Below are 21,918 nucleotides of genomic sequence, written 5' to 3'. Positions count from 1 at the left end.
TAAGTGTTTCGAGCCGCTTCAGGGCCCATCTAGCCACGGCCCACCACAAAAGGGCTTCATGACTCCTAAGACAAGAGCAGTCGACAGCAGGCAGAATGGGTGGCAGGGGTTTCCGCGGCGGCGCTGCCGGTGCCGGGTGGTCGCCAAGATCCGAGGGGGTTGCAAGGCGAGCGTTCTTCCTTTTCCGGCGGCGACCTGCCCGCCGGACTCACAGATGGACATCTCTCTCCAACTTGAGGTAAGACGCGCGATTAATACCTTCATTGTCTATCTACTTCCAGATTAATTTTTTTGATTGAGAGATCGAATTGGCTGGTATCAAACATGGTAATATCTCTCTTATGCTGGTGGTGAATTTGGCCGCACACTGACGCTAGTTATTGCCCCGTTCATGATTGGGGATATGTCACTGTGTCTATTGTCTGAATGCGTCAGGCTTGCTGCCTGCATAATGCAACTTTCCCGGTTTACAGCCAGAAGTCTGATTCAGGCATGTGTAGATCTTTTAGATTTTAGTCAGGCCTGCATAATGACTAGTTTCAATTTTGTTTTTGCATATTTCCTGATGATGGCAGACCCTGTTAGATAGGAAGAATTTGTCTGATGCGGACGGCCATGTCTGATAGAATGGAGCTGTGAAGTCCGACTGTATTTTCTGTTGGAACAAGCCATTGCAGTCCCCGTCGAGTGGTTACGGGAAATTCCAACAGACCGACCCAACCGGATGCAGAATGTCTGTTTTTTGTCCACTTGGGTCGCCAAACGGACAGGCAGACAGCCCATGTCGACCCTTCCCTGGGCAGTGCACCCAACGGGGTGACCCATTTTGTCCGCTCCATCCGTTTTTTCAATCAAACATATTTTCATCAAACATAGCAAAATAAATCTAGCATTTTTTTTTTGCATAGTATCATATGCCATGCTGGCATACAACATTGCACCAAAAGAATCGCACGAGCCCTGCACATGCCACGGCCATAGTTCACGCATCTCGGCCATAGTTTATGCAAAACAAACAGATATAAGATGATCACGCATCTCGGTCGATCATGAGTTTTTGCTTCTTCTCAAACCAAGCCCTTTTCTTTGGGGTCATCTTGCTCACGTCGGCCACCATGGTCTCCACTTCCTTGGTGATTAGCGCGAGCTCTACCTCCTTTTGCTTGACCTCCACTTCCTTGGCTTGTGACTGGGCATTGGCCTTATCGATCTCAAGCTTCTTCTTTTGTATGTCAAAGAAGTTCTTCATGGTCTCCTCTTTCTCTTCGTGCTTACTCCCTTCCTTCTCTTACCTCTTCACACTTTACACCTCCTTTTGGGTTATGAACCTCTTGTAAGGCGAGTGCCGAAGCATCATGCTTTGCATCTAGCTTGCAGTTGGTCTTCCCCTTGGCCTCTTCTCACTTGGGCCGAACACTGTTGAGCCCCCCCCCCCCCCCCCCCACCACCACCTTTTTTGGGCCGCATACCGGTCTTTCCACTTTTGACATTCTTTGATTGACATCCAGCAACGAGTGAAGGTAAATGGCTTGCCTATGCATAGAAGGATGGTATGTGCTCATATGAAGAGGGGAATGAATAATATACCAAGTCCTTGACGCCAATGCCACTCATGGGCTAGGTAACAACATGATCATAGGAGCCACAAATTTTCTGCCACTCTGCTTGGATAAAGTTCGGAGGTGACAAGTCACCCCGGTCACTCTTAAATTTGTATGGCTCAATCTTCCTACATTTATGGAAGAATTCATGGACCCTCTTCCAAAATGTTTCACCTTTTTTCTCAGCGCCAGTTTGGGATCTTGTTCAATTTCCATCCAAGCCTCGCAAAGCAACATGTCCTCATCCTCTGTGTATGCTCTGGCCCTCACGGTTTGCCGCCTGTTTTGTGAATAGGCTTGCTTAACTAGCTCATCCTCGAACAATGGCTCTCCCTCGATGTTGACACTCTTGGCTTTCAGCCTCATGGCATTGAGTGTCTTGGTCTTGAGTCTCTTCGGCATCATCCCCTTGGCCACCCTCATTGATCATCTCCTCCGTGAGATTATTGTAGTATCTCGGGTCATCTGGCATCAGGGCCGACATTCAATCAAACAGGTTACGAGCATTGGGTAAGTTGACCGTGGAGACCACCCGCGGGGCGTTTCCTTTGCTTCCCGGTGGATTGGTTGACCATAGGTGTGGAGTTGAGATAATTGGGAGGCACCACGGGGATGACCGGCATGGAATCACCCATATTAGGCAAGCCATCTCGAGGTGAGGTGGAGAAGTGGGACGTTGCAGGGTCGTGTCTGAGATGATACCCATATGTTAGCGAGGATGCTGACATGTGCAGTGACTCCGGAAGCCTCAGCGGGCAGGCCGCGTATGAGCCTCTACTGGTCGTCATGGTGGTGGCGGCGAGAAGGGTCGGCTCGCGGAACCTAGCATGAGGAGGACGGTTTGCGCGGCCTTGGGGGCGATGGCCTCGATGTTTGCAGCGGCGGCGAAGGCGACATTTTCTTTTTTCCTTGCCCCTCCATTGATTGGCTCGCTTCGCCATCTCGGCCGCTCTCTGCTCCAGGGTGTCCTCTTTCTTTGGCTTCTTTGGGGCCATGACACGGGCGGCCATGATGGGGACGGTCACGGTGGGAACGAGTGCATCGGCCATGTCTCTAGAGCGGGAGGGTTTTGGGAAAGGAATGATGGGAGTGGAGATGGTGTGTACCGACGGGCGGGCCAGGGGAGGACACCACAAGCGTCCGTGGCGGGTCCATGCGGACGCAAAACCGGCGCAAATTCAGGCTGAAAATGGGTCGAAACGGACATGAAACATGGCATCCGTCCGTTTGCATCGGCGTGTTGAGTCATGTTTTTTGCCCGAGCGGCCGGAAACAGGCATGGCCGAACGAAATGCATCGGCCCGTTGGAGTTGCCCTAACAGCCACACCTAGTCTTCAAGAGCTCCACCATCTCACACACGATGTGCGCACGTGCCTACCCGCATGCAACACATGCCTCTGCTACGTGTTGTTGTTCTGTCCCCCATCCCCTTGTACTTCTTTGGTAGATCTCGTATATATAAGCACAAGGTCAGGTGGGGTGTGGGGACACTGGATGGTGACTGCGGGACTATGCGAGGTGGTTGGGTCGGGGAGCTGGATTTGTGGGGTGTTGGACACGAGGGGATGTGCTGTGTGTGGGTGGGTTTTGAGGCGCAGGCGGGCTGATTGGTGTGGTCGGTTGCGGAGATCCACAAAGCAGAGTTCCCGGGGAACATAGCGGGGAAGACCGATACGAGGTAGGTGTTGCATGTGGCTCGGGGAGGATTTCAATGCTCGGATTTTCTGTGGTAGCTAGGGTAAGGTGAGATATGTGTGGAATCTGCAAAAAGGGAAAGATGGTTTGGTCAAATGCGACATGCTGGGAGATGATGACTTTGCATGTTGTTAAGTCAAGGCATTGGTAGCCTTTGTGTTCGAGAGGATATGCAAGAAAGACACAACGATAGAATCGTGTGAAAAGTTTGTGCGGGCTTGTAGCTGTGGTGTTGGGAAAATAGAGACATCCAAAGACGCACATGTGATCATAGGTGGGGTGCTAGCCAAGAAGGTGAAAGAAAGGAACCTTGGACGCCACAGCGGAGGACAATCGCCAATTGAGAATGTTGGTGGTGGCGTGGAGCGTCTCTACCCAAAATGGAGCAGGGTGGTTGGTTGGCTTGAATGGGGAGAACGCGGAGTATATTGTTGGTTGTACGAATGAGGCGTTTGGCTTCACCATTTTGTGGAGAGGTGTGTGGGCACGAAAGGCGGAAGGAGTAGCTGTAGCGAGAGAAGAGGTCGCACAGGGAAGTGGTGTGAAATTCGCCGCCATTTGTCGCATGGCATACATTGAATTGACACATGAAATTGAGTAAGAACCTAAGCGTAAAAGCAATATATGGTGTCAGCGGTGTCAGAATTGTTTCCTAATGGGAAAGTCTAAGAATAAGGGGAATAGTCGTCTAGGATGACAAGGTAGTATTGAAAACCGGAGAACTAGAAATTGGTGATGTCCACATGTCGTAGTGAATTAATTGAAAAGAGGCAATAGTAAATGAATTTGGTTGAGAAAAGGGCAGGCGTGGTTGCTTGCCTAATTGACAGGCAGAACAAACCGAAGTTTTATACATATCATTATATAAGTAGGAAGGAAATTGCGAGTTAATGAGGAAATAGTTTTATTACTAGGGTGGCTCAAGCGTTGGTGCCATAGGTGGCCGACACCGGAGAAGAGAGCTTGGACGGTGGCGTAGTTGAAGAAGCGATAGAAATCCCCATAACTAGTAGACTAGGCCCTCACAGAAAGACCAAAGGGGTCAAATTCTATACCACAAGAATTGGTAATAGTAAAGTGAGGCGAACGGAATTATTTTTATTTTTATTATGGTGGCAAAAACTAGAACGTCGTTGAGGGAGAAGGAAGAAAGAGAGGTAGAGCGACAACGGTAATGGGTAGACGAGTATCGTCGCCAACAACTATGCCTGAAGAATGACGCAATGAAGGGGAAGAATACTTAGGGAGGGTGTTTGTCATACCAGTCACATGTGAGGAGGCGCCCGTGTCGAGGAACCACTCCTGCCCGCCACTGGCGTGATGCTCTATAGAGAGGTTCTGGAGCGGCGACTGATTGTACTGTTCCCACGTTGGCCCGTTGGGCGAGGAGGGAGCGGTCACCGGGTAGGCTTGCTGCGGAGGAGGGTGCAGACCTAGGGCGTCGGCTGCTTTTGGAGCTGCCCATGGCATCCGAGGCTGAGGTGGGCCAGGAAGCAAGGCGCCCTAGGGGGCGAAATACCCTGTGCTAGGTGGCATGCCGAGATCTGGAGTAGGGGCACCATGACTGCTGGGGTTGTCACTGGCGGAGGGAGAGGCACACCCGCGGCCATGTCCGGAACCACGGCGACGCAAGCCCTTGTCGTTGTCTCTGTCAGTGTTGGGGAGATGGCGGGGCCCTTCCCTTTGTCAGCGTGGGCAGTGGAGCTGCGATCGACAGAGCTTAAGTGGAAGCCCTACACGATGGTGAGCGTGGTGGAGGTGCTCTCGAGACGGCCATCCAGACGAGCCCGCTCATTGGCGGCGATCTCCTCCATGAGCAGCTGGGAGCGAGCCTGAACGAATGATGGGAATGACACTTGCATCGGAAGCAACATGACCATCACCTGGAACTTGCGTCTGAGGCCGTGGGTCAACTGCAACTTGAGCGTCTGGTCGGTGATGTGCTCATCGACGTTGCCAAGTGCGTCAGTGAGCGGCTTGAGGGGTCGGTTGTACTCGGCGATGAAGAGCCCCCCACCCACCTGGACCATGTTCTGGAATTCGCGTCGATGATGATCGCGTAACCGAGTTGGTGGTCCCGAAACAGGAGGTGAAGCTACGCCGACACATCATAGGCCGTGCTGGCTGGCGACATGACGAGGTCCAGCAACTCGTTTGCGATGATGCCGTACATCTAGAGCAGGATCGTCAGGTCGTAGTTGCGCCAGACGACGCTTTCGTGGAGAAGCTCGATGGCGGCGTGGAGATGATGTTGGATCTTATATTTGCAGCGGATAAAGTAGATGATGCGGCGATGTCGTGGAGAGGTTCTACTTTATCTTCTGCAAATATCCACGAAAGCGTCGTTTGGCGCAATGATGACCTGACAATCGTGCTCTGGATGTACGGAGTCATCGTGGACAAGCTGTTGGACCTTGTCATGTCGCCAGCCCGCATCGCCTATGATTTGTGGGCACAACTTCACCACTTGTTCCGGGACAACCAACCCGGGCCCGCCATCATCCTCAGCGCCGAATTCCAGAACATGGTCGGGGGTGCTCTTCATCGCCGACTACAGCTGGCTCCTCTAAGTCGCTCACTGATGCACTTGCCGACGTCGATGAGCACATCATCGACTAGACACTCACGTAGCAATTGACCTACGGCCTCAGTCGTAACTTCTAGTTGATGGCCATGCTGTCAGATGTCGTTCTCATCATTTGTCCAGGCTCGCTCCCGGCTTCTCAGGGAGGAGAATGCCGCCAACGAGCGGGCTCGCTTGGACGGCTATCCCGAGAGCACCTCCACCGTACTCATCATCTGCCAGGGCTCCCACTCCAGCTCCATCGACCGTAGTTCTGAACATAGCACTGCTATCCATGTCGACAAAGGTAAGGGCCTTGCCATCTTCCCCAACACCGACAAGGACAAGGGCGCACACGGCTGTGGTCACGGCTCTCCCTTTGTTGGGGGCAATCCCGGAGGTCGTGGTGCCCCTGCTCCAGCTCGCAGCGCGCTGCCCTACACGGGGTATTTCGCCCCCTGCGTGGCCTTGCTTCCCGGCCCACCTCAGCCTCAACTCCATGGGCCACGCCGAACGTAGCCGCCGTCCTTCTCTGCAACAAGCCTACAAAGTGACCACTCCCTCCTCGTCCAGCAGGCCGAAGTCGAAGCAGTACAATCAGTTGTACGCCGCGTTCCAGAACCTCTTGGTCCAACATCACGCCGGCGGCGGGTAGGAGTGGTTCCTTGACACGGGCACCTCCTCGCATGTGGCTGGTATGACAAACACCCTCGCTAAGTATTCTTCCCCTTCATTGCGTCATTCTTCAGGTGTAGTTGGCGATGACACTCGTCTACCCATTACCGCTATCGGGTCAGCCTCTCTTTCATCCTTCTCCCTCAACGAAGTCCTAATCTCTCCCACCATCATTAAAAAGTAATTTACAATTTGTTGCTTTTCTATTACCAATTCATCCAGTATAAAATTTGACCCCTTTGGTCTTTCTGTGAAGGACCTAGACACCCACGAGACAACCATGAGGTCCAATAGTTATGGGGATCTCTATCCCTTCTTCAGCAACTCCACCATCCAAGCTCGCTTCTCCGTTATCAGCGACCTATGGCACCAACACTTGGGCCACCCTAGCAATAACAATATTTCCTCATTAGCTCGCAATCTCCTTCCTAATTCTAATAATGATATGTCCAAAACTTCAGTTTGTTCTGCATGTCAAATAGATAAGCAACTACAACTACCCTCTTCTCAATCAAATCCATTTACTAGTACCTCGTTTCAATTAATTCCCTGTGACTTTTGGACGTCATCGATTTCTAGTTCTTCCGTTTTCAGTACTACTTGTCATCCTAGATGACTATTCCCTTTATTCTTGAACTTTCCTAGTATGATACAAATCCGACACCGCCGACATCATCCATCGCTTTTATGCTTATCTTCTTACTCAATTTCATGTGCCCATTCAAATTTATGCAATGCGAGAATGTCGGCGAATTTCTCATCACTTTCCTACGCAATTCTCTACCTACACCGCATCCTTCTGCCTTTCGTGCCCACACACACCTCGCCACAAAATGGCAAAGTCGAACGCCTCATTCGTACCACCAACGATATACTCTGCATTCTCCTCATTCAAGACAACCTCCCTCCATTTTGGGTAGAAGCACTCCACATTGCCACGTACATTCTCAATGGGCGACCCTCCTCTGCCATAGCGTCCGAGACTCCTTTATTTCGCCTTCTTGGCCAGCACCCCATCTATGATCACATGCGCGTCTTCAGATGTCTCTGTTTTCCCAACACCATAGCTGCCACCCAACACAAACTTTCCACATGCTCCTTTCTTGTGTGTTCTTGGATATTCTCTCAAACACAAAGGCTACTGGTGTCTTGACTTAATAACGCACAATGTCTTCATATCCAGGAACGTCACATTTGACGAAACCATATTTTCCTATTTTTCTATCGATTCCACACATATCGCACCTACTGAACTGCCAAAAAAAACTCAGGCGTTGAAATCCTCCCCGAGTCACGTGAAACACCTATCTCATACCGGTCTTCCCTGGTATCTTCCCCCGGGTCCCCGCTTCGTGGATCTTCGCAATAGACCGCACCAACCAGCGCGCCCGCGCCTTGAGATCCACCTGCATATAGCGCATCCCCCTCGTGTCCAACGCCCCACCAATCCAGCTTCCTGCCTCGATCGCCCACCCACCCGACAACCCTGTCAACCACCTCGCCTGGTCCCACGGTCACCATCCAGCGTCCTCACACCCCACCTGGATTCCCTTACCCACCCAACCCATGAGCGCCACGTGTACCGCACGTGCCCCATGGTTGCCGTTCAGCGTCCCCACACCCCACTGGATTCCCTTCCCCACCCAACCCACGAGCTCCACATGTACCGCACCTACTCCACGCGTTGTGCCAATCCAGCCTTCGGACAACATGCACCACATGCCTCTACCGGACTAACACCCTATGCCGATGGCCGCCGGCCGTCAGCGTAGGCCCATTGCCGTCAGCCTAGGTCTATGCCGACGGCCACTGTCGGCATATCCCCGTCGGCGTAGATAACGTCAGCGTACTTTTGTCAGGCGTCCGTACGGCCGTCAGCATAGAAACACTGTTGGTGCAGATTTTCACCAGACGGCGCCGTCAAACATGCTGGCCAACCACGGGCTGCCTCGTGGCACCGGTATGCCGACGGCCTGGTCACGGTTGTTGACATAGCGCGGAGTAGGCCGACGGGGGCCATTGGCATACATTCGGCCGTCGGGGTAGTGCCCTGTTTCGGTAGTGGGCAGACGCAAGGCAAAACTGGTTTTGCTCAACCAAAGAAACATTCTCTCTGTACCGCTTCCCTTGCCATGAGCCCTATTCCTTCCTCCTATCACCTCGCTCTTGAAGACCCAAATAGGTACAACGCTATGCTCGAAGAATTTAACGTGTTGATGCGGAATAATACTTGGTGTTTTGTATTGTCCTGTAGGTGCCAATGTAGTCACAAGAAAGTGGATCTTTCGGAATAAGTTAAATCCGAATGGCTCGCTTCCATGGTACAAAGCTCAATGGGTGCTCCACAGTTTCACGCAGCAGGCCAGTGTTGACTACGGGGAGACCTTCAACCCCGTCGACAAGGCGGCGACCATTCGTGCTATGTTGAGCATCGCCGCCGGCAAGTCTTGGCCCATTCATCAATTGGACGTCAACACCTTCCTCCAGCACACCTTGCCAAGGTGGTGTACAGTCACCAACGGTCAGCTTCGTCGACTCTGCCTCGCCGTCACACATTTGCCGCCTCAACCGCTCTCTGTATGGGCTCAAGTGGGTGCCGCGGGCCTGGTTCTCGCAGTTCACGGCTTATCTATGCACACTCGGTTTCATGGCCTCTTGCTCAGATTCCTTGCTTTTCATCCTCTGCCCAAGTCACCACCTCGCCCACCTCATGCTATATGTTGACGATATCATCCTCACGGCTATCTCCTCTGCAACACTCAAATCCACCATCCATGCCCTTCACCGCGAGTTCTCTATGACTGATCTTGGTGCCCTTCACTACTTCCTAGGGATCAATGTCACCTCAACCACGCACGGGCTCTTCCTCTCCTAGGAGCAATATGCTCTTGAGGTTCTCGACCGTGCAGGCATGCTGAATTGCAAGCCCATCTCCACTCCGGTTGACACCCTCGCCAAGCTCTCCATTGACATTAGGCCGCTCTTCACGGCCCATCACTTTACCGTAGTCTTGCCGGCACGCTTCAATACCTTATACTGACATGCCCTGACCTCTCCTATGTCTTTCGGCAGTGTTGCCTCTTCATGAATGCTCCCCGCGACTCCACTTCCAGCTTGTCAAGTGGATCTTGTGCTATCTTCATGGGACCACCCACCTCGACCTCCAGATTCATCGCTCCTTCACCAACGAGCTCGTGGCCTATTCTGATGTTGACTGGGCCGGCTCCCCCGACACACGCAAGTCCACCTCCGGCTTCTGCGTTTTTCTTGGCCCCAACGTCCTCACCTGGTCATCAAAGCGCCAGAACAATGTTTCTCGTTCCAGTGCGAGGCTGAGTACAGGGTGGTCGCCCACGCCATCCCCGAGTCCGTCTGGCTTCACCAACTTCTTAGTGAGCTACATGAACCTCCATCGCTTGCCACGGTGGTTTGCTGCGATAATGTGAGCGCCATGTACATGTCGAGCAACCCAGTGCAACATCAACGCACTAAGCATCGAGATCGATCTTCACTTCGTACATGAGCATGTGCCACTCGGTGAGGTTCGCATACTACATGTTCCCACGAGCTCGCAGTTCGTGGATATCTTCACCAAGGGACTACCGACGAGCGTCTTCCTCGACTTCAGATTCAATGTCCGGGAACCCCAAGTTTTGGCTGCACGGTGTGTGTGTGTGTGTGGGGGGGGGGGGGGGGGGGGGGGGGATAGCCGTACTGGAAGGTGCGGCTGGATGGTCTCACCTAGTCTTCAGGAGCTCCACCAGCTCACGCACGTGCGCACACTGCCTCGGTTAACGTGTCGTTGTTCTCTCCTCCATTCCCCTTGTACATTCTCTGGTAGATCTTGTATATAAGCACAAGGTGGATATGAATATATTTGTGAGAGTTTCATCACTCAACTTGACACATAATGCTGACATTGGAAATAATCAGAAAGTCAACGCACAAGATAAAAATACTTAAAAGTCAGAAGGTGAACCAAAATACATTTTAAGCCAAAAGGTGAAAGCATACACAGTTCAAAGAGCAAATTCAGCATGCCGCTAACCGATCTTCTGCACTTCAGAATCACATTCAGATCTTCACTGTGTCAATGGCTAGTGTCCCTCTTGCAAATGTTTTGAATATCTCTGCTATGTAGTCTTTGGTTTTGATCTTCCTGTACCGCCTCGGATTCTTCTCGTCCACCAGCTCTTGCACTGGCTCAATCTCCCTCTCTGGGTCCATCGCATAGAACATCAGCAATGACAGCCGCTCTTTCTCAGCATTGGTCACAACCCTGTGAACCGGACTCTTGAAGAACCCATTACTCATTATCTGCATGCATCACAGGAAATACAGAGATTTCTAGCTTAGATTAACTGTCCACGATGCAAGATTAAACAATTTTTGCAACACATGTACCTCCATTACATCTCCCATGTTCACAAGTAATGCGTTCAGAATGATTGGCACATCATACCAGACACCATTTTTCTGCAGTTGGAGCCCACTCACGCTCAGTGGCGAAGGCAGGATTGCCTATAATTTGATGGTAGGGAGGGCCGGCTTAAAGGAAAATTGAAAAATATTCACTGTTCACATGCATAATACAAAGGAAAGTGTGATCATGGGGAGGGCCTTGGCCCCTGCTGGCCACCCCCTGCCTCCGCCACTGCTCACGCTATCATCGATGAAGACAATTGTGATCGCTGTGGCATCCGAGTGGGGCTTCAGGCCAAAGACTTGGTCCGGCTTGGGACAGTGAGGGTAGTAGTTAAACCTGGCATGTGTAATGGCATTCTCATCGAGCATGTTGATGAAGTAGTCCTTGTCTAAACTGAGCAGCTTGGCCAGGTTCTTGAGGATAAGGTTGGTGATCTCCCTGCATCTGACTGTGTACTCACTCAGAATATCTCTGCACAAATATGAATGATCAGGCTTAGTTATGGCTACACATTAACTGAACTTCTTTCTCCGATGCAGATTGATCGTGGTAAAAGCCTGGAGTAGCTGAAAGGAGGTTGTGTTGGCCATAGAGTATAGTTTCTCTGAGACTCAGGTTCCACTACGAGAATGAACCGGTCGCACCAGTCCAAGATCTGCTTCTTTGAGATGACCATGTCGCTCCCATATCCTTCCATTCTGAACTCTTTGCCATCCACGAAGTTTGAGTGCTTCTGCTTCTCTTCCAGTGAGAGTTTGTAAAATTATCTTGTCACTTTCATCACCTCACCAAGAAAACTTGGCTCCATCCCATGTCCAACAGCCTGGCCAAAGATCGGTCAGAAACCTTGATTTGATAGATTAAAAAATATACAACTAAATTTACCAGGAAAAGCTTACTAGGAAGAGGCCCAGTTCTCCAAGGCAGACCTCAGCTTGACATTCTCATCGGCGCTGTTGTCAGTGGAAGATAGACGGCTGAGATCAACAATGGGGATGAGCTCAGGCATCTCGAAACCAGCCACATCGGGGTGGTCTTGCTCGGCAACAATGTACCGGCTTGGTGGCTCCTGCACGCCGGTGATCAGCTCTTGCACAATTGGTGGTATCTCGACAGACTTTGATGGTTGGCCATCAGCCATGGTTGCTTGTTGCTGCTCTTAGTTTTGACCTCCCTTGTCCCACTTTGGCAGTTTTTATGAGCATGGGTTTTGATACTCCTTTGTGATTCTCTGGACCCCCTTGTGGGCATCACGGTTATCACTTTGTTTTTTGTCTTTGTCTTTCTCCCACACATCAATTGGTACGTACAAACCGGTGAGTATCCCGATATACACGCAATGACCTGAATAGCAGGATAATGAGTACGGCATTCCATACATGGATGTCCTCATATTTCTCTTAGCTAAGGTATTTCATCCCTTCTACAGTTTCTTTTGTTCTGTTAAGTTTCTTTAAAAAATACATCATCCTCGTTAAAATAGGATTGAAAAACTACACCTTAAAAGAAATTCCTGGTGAGATCAAGTGTCCATGGTTGAGAGAACCAGAGTTGGATTCCCACCAACAACGTTTTCTTGTATGAATTATCCATTATTATATTCTTAGATTTGAGCCCGTAACAAGGTTTTTTTAAACGGTAGTTAATTAAATACATTAGCCCCCCCTCCTCCCTCAACAGATATCGTACATATGGTTCATATGTAACTTGCTGAAATGAATTTTACACTACCGAACTTACATTTTTCTGGATATTTTTCCTACGTAGGAGGGGCCACGGAAGAATATAACTGTAAAATTCAAGGTCAGGCTAATGCTTTTCTTATATAAAATTGACAACGATGAAAGATCTGTTTCAGTAGATATATCATTGCTAAATAACCTGAAAGCTTTCAGGTTTATAGGCCAGTGGGCAAGATTCCGCTCAGCCTCTGGTCAACTATTCAGCTCTTACGGGGTCATTTCCATACCCTCTAGCTGGAAATTATTATCCTGGTCTGGTATGTCTCCTTGTTTTTTTTTCTATTTTAAAATAAGGTGCCTTGTTTAGCTTATTGCAATTTACTATTGTTGCTGAGGCAACCGCATTTTGCATAGCAAGACGAATGTATGGAGGTCTTAATCAGCATGGTGAAAACAAGGAAGACAGTAAAACAGATAGAAAGTACTTGATGAAACTGTAGAACAACGGGGTAACAATTGAACTAAACAGATATGAAGTTGTTATGTGATACAAATATACATCACAGCACATTATTTTCAGAAAGTCAAAGCATAAACCAACTCCACAAGAATAGTACATATCGCTGGAAGAAATATCACCACAGTGCGATTAATCTTCTACACTTGGTATCATGTTCAGATCTTCACTGTGTCGATAGCTAGTGTCCCCCTAGAAAAAGTTTCGAAGAGTTTTGCTGTGTAGTCATTAGTTGTTGTCTTCGTGTACCGCCTCGGTCTTTTCTCATCCACCAGCTCTGGCAGTGGCTCAATCTCTTTCTCCGGGTTCAACGTGTAGAACATCACCAAAGATAGCCGCTCTTTCTCTGCATTGGTCACAACCCTGTGAATCGGGCTCTTGAAGAATCCATTGCTCATTATCTGTATTTGTCAGATGAAGTAGCGAGATTTACAACTCAGTTTAACTGTCACAATTTTGCAACTTCTCACACACACGTACCTCCATTACATCTTCCATGTTCACGAGTAATGCATTCGGAACAATGGGTACATTGTACCAGACGCCATCTTTTTGAAGCTGGAGCCCGCTGACATTATCATCGACGAAGACGATTGTGATCACCGAGGCATCGGTGTGGGGCTTCATGCCGAAGACGTGGTCCGGCTTGGGACAGTTAGGATAGTAGTTTAACCTGGCGTATGTCAAGGCATTCTCATCGAACATGTTGACGAAGTAGCCCTCGTGTAAATCTAGTAGCTTGGCCAGGTTCTGGAGGAAAAGGTTGACCGTGTACTCACTCAGAATATCTCTGCAGAAATCTTCGTGGTCAGACAACTACGTACGTTGGCTACTCTTTTTTTTTTGAAACCAGGCAAAAGATTTGCCATTTTCATTAAATAAGAAAGGAGGTTCAGACATATGTCGCAACGCGACCAAAAGAAAAGACTACTCTCGCAACATGAGACTACTCAAATGCTTGGCCCCAGCCAAAGTCCACAGGTGGGCCTCCTCTTTAATTCTCGTGACAATAATTGTGGTCGTAGTCGCGGCATTGCGAAAAATTCTGGCATTTCGTTCTTTCCATATCTCCCATGAGACAAGCATCATAACAGAGGCAAGAACCTTTCTGTTATGATCCGCGTTGCTCACCGCCTTTTGCCACCAAGTTCGAACCGAAACTTCGTTTCGCTAAATCATTGGTGAGCAGTCGTGGATTCCCAGCCAAATGGTAATCTCGTTCCAAACTCTATTCGTGAATCTACACTGAAATAGCAGGTGGGCAGCAGACTCTTGAATTTGCTTGCAAAGGGGGCAAAGGTTGCAATTGGGCCATCCCCGTCGAAACAAGCGATCGGCCGTCCAGACTCGGTTCTGGAGAATTAGCCAAGCAAAGAACTTGCATTTGGGAGGAGCCCATGTCTTCCGGATCATGGAAGTATTGGTATTGTAGGTGAGTCCCACAAATTGCGCCAAGTAAGCCGAGGATGTCGTGTACTCTCTGCTGGTAGTGAATTTCCACGAAATAGTGTCTTGTCTATCTTGGCTTAGAGTGACACCGGCAACCATCTCCTAGAGGTTGGCGAACTCCTGCAAGTGCGTCAAGGTGAGGCCCTGTGCGGTGTTGATCTGATGGATCCAAAAATTGTTGTCCAAAGCCTTGCTAACCACATAGTTCTTCCTTTTTGAAATCTCAAAGATTTTAGGCGCGATGTCTTTGGGCCGAAAACCATTCAGCCAAGAGGATTCCCAGAAATTATCCTTGTTGCCATCACCAATGGTCACCGTCGTGGCCGCCGCAAAGAGATCTTTGTCCTTGTCAGAGCAAGGCGTTCCCATCCGGGCCCACGGTTTTGGCGGGTCCGCCCACTCAAACCACAACCAACGGAGGCGTAGAGCAGTAGCAAATTTCTCCAGGTTGAGCACTCCTAGACCCCCATGAACTTTGGGCTTGCAAACTAGATCCCAGTTCACCTTGCACTTGCCTCCCGTCACCTTGTCACATCCTGCCCAGAGATAAGCATGTCTAAGACTATCAATCTTTTTCCTCACTTCTATAGGTAGGTCCAACGGGGTGAGGTGATATATCGCAATCGCCGTAAGGACGGCCTTGACCAGGACGATGCGCCCCGGGGTAGCCACATGTATGGCCGACCAGGGCGGGAGCTTGGCAGCCACCTTATCTTCTAGATATTGAAAGTGGATGCGCTTTAGTCTTGCAACCGAAAGCGGTAGGCCAAGGTATCTCATGGGAAAGGTGGCCCGGACCGCCGGGAAGGCCTGCAGAATTTCATCCAAATCGATGTTGGCACACGGGATGGGAGCCACATGACTTTTGTTATAATTGATGACCAAACCGGTAACTTCACCAAAAGAGCCGAGCGTGGATGCCAAGAACTGGATATCTTCCTTGATACGAGCAACAAAGATGGCCGCATCATCGGCATACAGGGAAGCCCATGTGGAGTTACCCCGGAGGGGGCGTAGTTTGCCTTGCTCAGTCGCCTTAGCTAAGATGTGATGGAGCGGGTCAATGGCCAAGACAAAAAAGAGGGGGGATAGGGGATCCCCTGCCTAAGTCCACATCCGTGCAAAATAGGGTCCCCAGGCACCCCATTTAGAAGAACTCTGGACGAGGCCGTAGATAAAAGGGCGAAGATCCAGTCTCGAAAGCGGCTTGGAAAACGTTGGCTACTCATCGGTCTGACACCCATATATACCATATGAAGTACAAGCCTGAATGGCAGGGTACCTGAACGATGGAGGCTGTGTTGGCGACAAGCTGTAGATTCTTCGATTCTCAGGTTCCACTATGATGTATAGGCGGTCTCACCAGTCCAGGGTCGTTCCCATAACCTTCGATCCTGACTTCATTGCCGTTCACCGGGTTGAGTACTTCTGCTTCTCTTGTCGAAAAAGGCTTTCGCTCCGCTTTATATATAAAGCACCAACCGATCACAATTTAGATACAAACGCATGCCAGCACAACACACGCACGCACCCAAGACAGGATACAAAAGCCCTGAGCGCAGCAACACTACCCCTAGTACTACAAGAGAACTCGGAGTCCTCAACCGTGAGCATGCCACTGCAAAGAGATGAAGCCGCCTATGATGAACCATGTGCTCCAAGGCGGCGCCTTCAGGAAGGTTATGACACCAGAGCGCCGTCACCGCCCGACCCGAGGATCAGAGTTTCCCCTGGAGCAAAACGACGGGCAATGAGAGCTGCGACGACGCCTTCAAGAAGGGAACGAGCTTCGCCCCCGCCGGTCCATCCGCGGATAGATCAGGTTTTCACCCCGGCCAACACTCACCACCACCGGACGCCACACCCCAGCGACCACGCCGCCCACACGACCATGGCCACCGGGCAGCACCTAGCCACGGGCTCTGCCCATGAGCACCGTGGGACCACCACCAGGGCCGTCACCCTGACATCCCAGACCTTGACACCACCTCGCTCGAGACACACCGCAACCCCAACCAAAGATACGGGCGGAAAGGGCCGCCTTTCCACTAGTAGAAAAAGGGCCTTCAGTCCCGGTTCATAAGGGCCTAAAATGTCGGTACTAATGCCTCTCCCTTTAGTCCCGGTTCAATCCAGAACCGGGACTAAAGGGCGCGGCCACGTGGAGCTAACACCAACCGGGACTAAAGGAAATTTTATTATTTTTTTTTGATAATTTTTTTTGAATTTTTTTTATTTTCAAATTTCTGAATTATTTTAACCTCTAGTTTGTAATCACCACCCATCACTTCTCAATTTATCCTCTAATCACCCCTCATCATTCCAAATCATCTAACTTTCCGAACGGTCACCCATCCTCCCACTCCCCCAGCCTGAGCACGCTTAACTTCCGGATTCTATTCTCCCTCGCTCCAAGTCTGCATTTGTTGTTTTCCTGACAATACTAAGATGTCAATCCTATTAACCTTCAGGAATTTTGCTTGAGCATGAAGTGACACATTTCATAGTTTTATTTTGAAACTATTGTTTTAAAAAACTATAATTATTTAGTAACACTAATATTTCTTGAATAATTAGTTTGACCATTGTTTGACCACAGTTTGACCAGATTTGACCAAAATTGAAATAACTGAAATAATTATTTAGTAACACTAATATTCTAGAATAATTAGTTTGACCATTGCTCGGTCCTGCTGCCGGGCGCGAGATGAGCATAGTCCTGCTGCCGGGTGCGAGACGAGGCCGGTCCTGCTGCCGGGCGCGAGAAGAGGTCGGTCCTGCTGCCGGGCGCGAGACGAGCGATGGACCATTGTCGGGGGAGGGCCGAACCTTTGACGAAGGTAGCAACTAGACGACGAGGAGAGGACCGAAGGTTGAAACGGGCCGCCTACAGACAAACCGATGCTGGAGAGCCAGCCGCCGTCCCAGCCGGCCCGCCGAGCTGCCATGATGCTGACACGACGAATGGCAGCCTCCACACAAGAGAGCCGACCCACCACGTCGCTGCCGCCCACAGCCGGAGCAACAACCACGCCGGGCCGCTGCCCCAACCCGCGCCGCCCGCCCACCAGACGTCGGCAAAGCGGACACACACCACCACCACAGCACCAGCGCCACCGCGCCCTGGCCAGATCCAGCCGGAGCCCCCCACCCCACCGGAGTAGACGGACCCCAGCTGCAGCGCCACCACCTAAACACGGCCGCCGGCCACCACTGCCACCGCCAACCACCATATCGACCGGATCTGGGCTGGGGGCCAGATCCGCCACCAACACGATCCAGGGCGCCGGAATCCCACAGTCTGCGCCGGAGAGGAAGGAGGCGGCGCCGCCGGCCACCAGAACGCCAGGGGAGGGGAGGGAGCAGAGGCAGGGCCGGCCCGACGGCCGCCACCACCGAGCAGAGGAGGGACGCCCCGTGACGGCCCCCATCTGCGTGCGGGAGGGAGCAGCCCCGCTGCACCAGCGCCACGCGGCCTTAGGCCGGCGACGCCCCCGGTGGAGGCGAGGGAGGAGGGCAGGGTGAGGGGGGGCGGGGGGAGGCGGCGCTAGGGTTCCTCCCGGGGGCGCCCGCGGGAGCGCCTCGGGGAGGGAGGGAGGGGGAGATAGGGATGCTTCAATTCAGGAGGATCTCTCGCCGGATCGGAACATTCGAGAGAGAGATCCTCCTGCTTCTCTTCCAGTGGGAGCTTGAAAAATTCTCTGGTGACTTTCATCACCTCACCCAGAAAACTTTGCTCCATTCCATGGCCAACAGCCTGGAGGAAGATCGATCAGAAATCTGAAGATGGAAGAAGCAAAGAAATTAGGGAGGAAACTTTACCAGGAACAGGCCCGAGTTCTCCAAGGCGGACCGCAGCTTGGCAACCTCATCAGCACAGTTGTCAGACAGCCGGCTGAGATCGACGATGGGTATGAGATCGGGCATCTCAGAACCAGCCACGGCGGGGCGGTTGTGCTCAGCGATCACATACCGGCTCGGTGGCTCCTGCACACCGGTCACCAGCTCCTGCACAATCGGGGGTATCTTGACTGTTTTCCATTGCTCTGCATCCGCCATGGTTGCTGATCTTGAGCTCCCTTATCCCCGCTTTGGCTTTTTAATGGCCATGGATTTTCAAAAGGTGAGTAGTGGTGGATCACAGTGGAGTGTGTTGACTGTCAGGCAGAGAATATTGATCACTCCTTTGTCCACTTCCGTAGGAGATGCCAGATGACTACACAGGTGAGTCAGTCGGATGTGGACATCGTGGTTATTGCTTGTTACTTTGTCCCACACACAGGGCCGGCCCTGAGGGGGGCAGGGGGGGCGACCGCCCCGGGCCCCCGAGTAGGAAGGGCCCCCCGATGGATTGGTTTCCTATATACGTGTGTGATCTTGAACCTGTCGATTGATTCTCAAAAGGAAACAAACTGGTCGATCAATTATCGGCTCTTCGCACGCCGTGCATTCTTATCCCCAGCTGGCAACAAATCGGCCATGCCATGGATGACGGCGCCCCACCCGCTCGTCTAATCGTAATTTTCGGCTGCTATACGCCATTAGTGGAAGAAGGTAATCCGTTTTCCAGATTCCCATCAATCTTCTCCTCAACGCACAGTTTCTCTTTCTTTATTCTTGTTAGATCGTTCATTCGTTTCCTGAAGATCATCCTCGTACTGTCGTACATATCTCTTGCTCACACTCCGATTTCTTGTATTGACTGGGATTAGAAAAGAGAAACTTGGAATTTTGTTCGTGACTCTCATATGCAGCAGCCAAATCTTGCGATTTCGACTTTTCTAGCCATCCAGGTACCCTGTTCCATGCCTTTCATAGCACTTTTTTTCAATTAGTAGTGCTCTTAATATCTTGTATCATATGTTTGTGTGCTGATTACCAAGATTGCTATTCATTTAACAAGATGCTATCAAGAAAGAATCCATCTGATAATGTGGGGAAAAGTGCATATGAGTTGATTGAGTCCCACGTGAGAGTTGCTGGCATTTTTTAGAGCAGATAGGAGCATTCTACTGATTCCTGGCAAAAAACAGTATTCCTACTGCTAGGAATTCCCAGGACATAGCTTTAGTTCTTGTTCAAGAACAACTAGTGAAAACTTTAGGAAGATAAAATTTGAGTAGGCATGAAAGTTTTACTAATTCACCTAGTGTAAACTTGAGTAGTCACAGGATAGATCAACTAAAGCTGTGAATGTTTGTGACCCCAGTTTTTTTAATAGTCAAGAAGACAAGTCTCCATAAATTAATAGTGTGCTGAATATTTATTTGCAGTTGAAATAGAAAAAAACATGCATATGTTTATGTGGCTTTAGGGCCCCCTCCGTGTTGTCTTGCCCCGGGCCCCCGAAATCTCAGGGCCGGCCCTGCCCACACACAAACTACTCAGAAGTACAAAATGGTGAATATCGTGGTATACACATGAAGAGACTCCAGCAGCAAAATACTGAGTACTGCATGCCATATATTGACACCTTGTTCGGGCTTTTTAAAGTCTATTAGGTTTCTTTAATTTTCATTTACATTTCTCCTGTTCAAACAAATAATAACACTTCAATCATGGCCCAGATTTTCATCCGCTTGTGCTTGTGGTTTGTTGTGGACTTGGGGCTGTTCTACTTGATGAATATTGGCCGCGTTGTTGTGACAAAGGCATCCTGCTAATTGAGGATTAGGATATGGAAATTTACCCAACTACGAGTACCATCATCTATGGACACCTTTGTAGTGTGTCCCCACTTATTTTTCTTCTTTTATAGCTTGTTTTTCCTCATTATAGGTTTCTCCTTCTGAAAACGAAATATGTATCTGGCAACCATGTGGCAGATTGCAAAACGATCTATCGCGTCCAGCGTCGTCAGATCTGACAATCGCTCAATCCGCATCTGCTTCGTCTGCAACTCCTATGCCCGAGCGTCCAGTTACGGCGCCGCGAGCACGCATTGACCGGCCATCAGCAGCTTCGATCGAACCACCTGTTCCCTTGCACCCCTCGAGCACCAGCATCTCCTCAAGTCGCCGCCATAGCTTGCTGCTCCGGCGAGCAGTTCCTTCCACGGCCAACACTCGCCGGTGCAGGATCTCCATCACCATCTTCATGGGATTCCTGCCTCCCCTGCAACCCATCGACAACCACGTCCTCCACACATCTCGGCCATAGCAGCCGCTGCTGCCCGCTGTTCTGCTGGCCACGGCCATAGGCTCCGGCCAGCATCAATCTCCTTCATCTTTGAACAATAAGTTGCGTGCTCAACTAAAATGGATTCGCAATGAAGAGATCTACGAATTTCATGTTGAAGTCCACGCGATTCGTAGCCTAAATCAACAAGTATGATGGATAATTGGGAGTTCTTAGTCTCTGTGTTTTCAGTTTTCAGTTTTCAGATACAGTTTTCGTTGATTAGAGGTGGAAGACAACTCTCGGTGGGTTTAAGAGAGAGAAAAGAGTTGGGCTGGGCCCAATGCTGGGTAGAGACCTAGTTAGGAAAAGTTAATGTTGGCTAAAGAAAACATGTTTTGTGGGTCTTTTAGCTTCACTGGTGCATCATTTGTATTACATTTTAAGAACTAATATCATGCTAACTTTTGACCCAAGAAAGATTGATGTAGAAAAATACCCTCGATAACTTCTACGTAAATATCATGATAATTTATATACAATTGATCTGATAATTTACATATAAACACCACAATAAACTTGACATAGAAAATTATTACTGAAAACAAACCCCGGTAACTGTATGCAAATAGCACGGTAATAATACGCACTGTAGGCATGATAACTTGCGCAAAAACACCGCGGTAATTTTGAACCAGGGAAAAAAGTTATTAGAAACATACCCCACAGACCTGATAATTTTACCCACAAACATCGTGGTAATTTTGACCCGAGGAAAAAAGTGGTTGAAAAACATAACCACGTTAACTTATATGTAAATAATATGATAATTTACGCTCCGTGGACTTGATAACATACATACAAACACCACAATAACTTTGACCCCAAGGGGTGTATTACAAATGTGCCACCGGTAATCTCTATGTAAATAACATGGTAATATAAGCACCGCTTAACTGATAACTTACATACAAAACATGATGATAACTTCCTGACCCCGAAATTTTTTTGTTGACAAACATATGCTCGCTAATTTATGTGTAAATAATACGGTAATATATGTGTCACATACCCGATAATTTACGTACAGAACACCGCGGTTCCATTGACCAAACATGAAAAAGTTGTTTAATAACACACCCTTGGTAACTTATGTGAAAATAGCATGGTAATATACGAATGAGCACCGCGG

The 21,918-nt window shown here is 49.8% G+C and overlaps 1 long non-coding RNA gene and 2 pseudogenes across 2 annotated transcripts; 1 reads left to right on the top strand and 2 right to left on the bottom strand.

Annotated features, from left to right (window-relative positions):
- Window positions 1-85: 85 nt before the first annotated feature.
- On the top strand, window positions 86-20,183 carry LOC147958374 (uncharacterized). The gene is made up of 4 exons (XR_015611548.1): window positions 86-238; window positions 12,729-12,764; window positions 12,857-12,960; window positions 19,883-20,183. It is a non-coding gene; the product is annotated as an uncharacterized LOC147958374 (long non-coding RNA).
- Window positions 10,567-12,102, bottom strand: LOC147958376 (protein LATERAL BRANCHING OXIDOREDUCTASE 1-like; annotated as a pseudogene).
- On the bottom strand, window positions 13,009-18,904 carry LOC147958375 (protein SRG1-like; annotated as a pseudogene). The gene is made up of 5 exons (XR_015611927.1): window positions 18,432-18,904; window positions 18,258-18,366; window positions 15,892-16,034; window positions 13,641-13,950; window positions 13,009-13,561 (listed from the first exon to the last, which is right to left on the bottom strand). The product of XR_015611927.1 is annotated as a protein SRG1-like (transcript).
- Window positions 20,184-21,918: the final 1,735 nt, after the last annotated feature.

This window comes from Triticum urartu, chromosome 7A, assembly GCF_056163025.1.
Source record: "Triticum urartu cultivar PI428250 chromosome 7A, HENAU_Tu73, whole genome shotgun sequence".
NCBI lineage: Eukaryota > Viridiplantae > Streptophyta > Magnoliopsida > Poales > Poaceae > Triticum > Triticum urartu.
The sequence above is the reverse complement of the archived record's forward strand: the minus strand, read 5'-3'. Positions and strand labels throughout refer to the sequence as shown.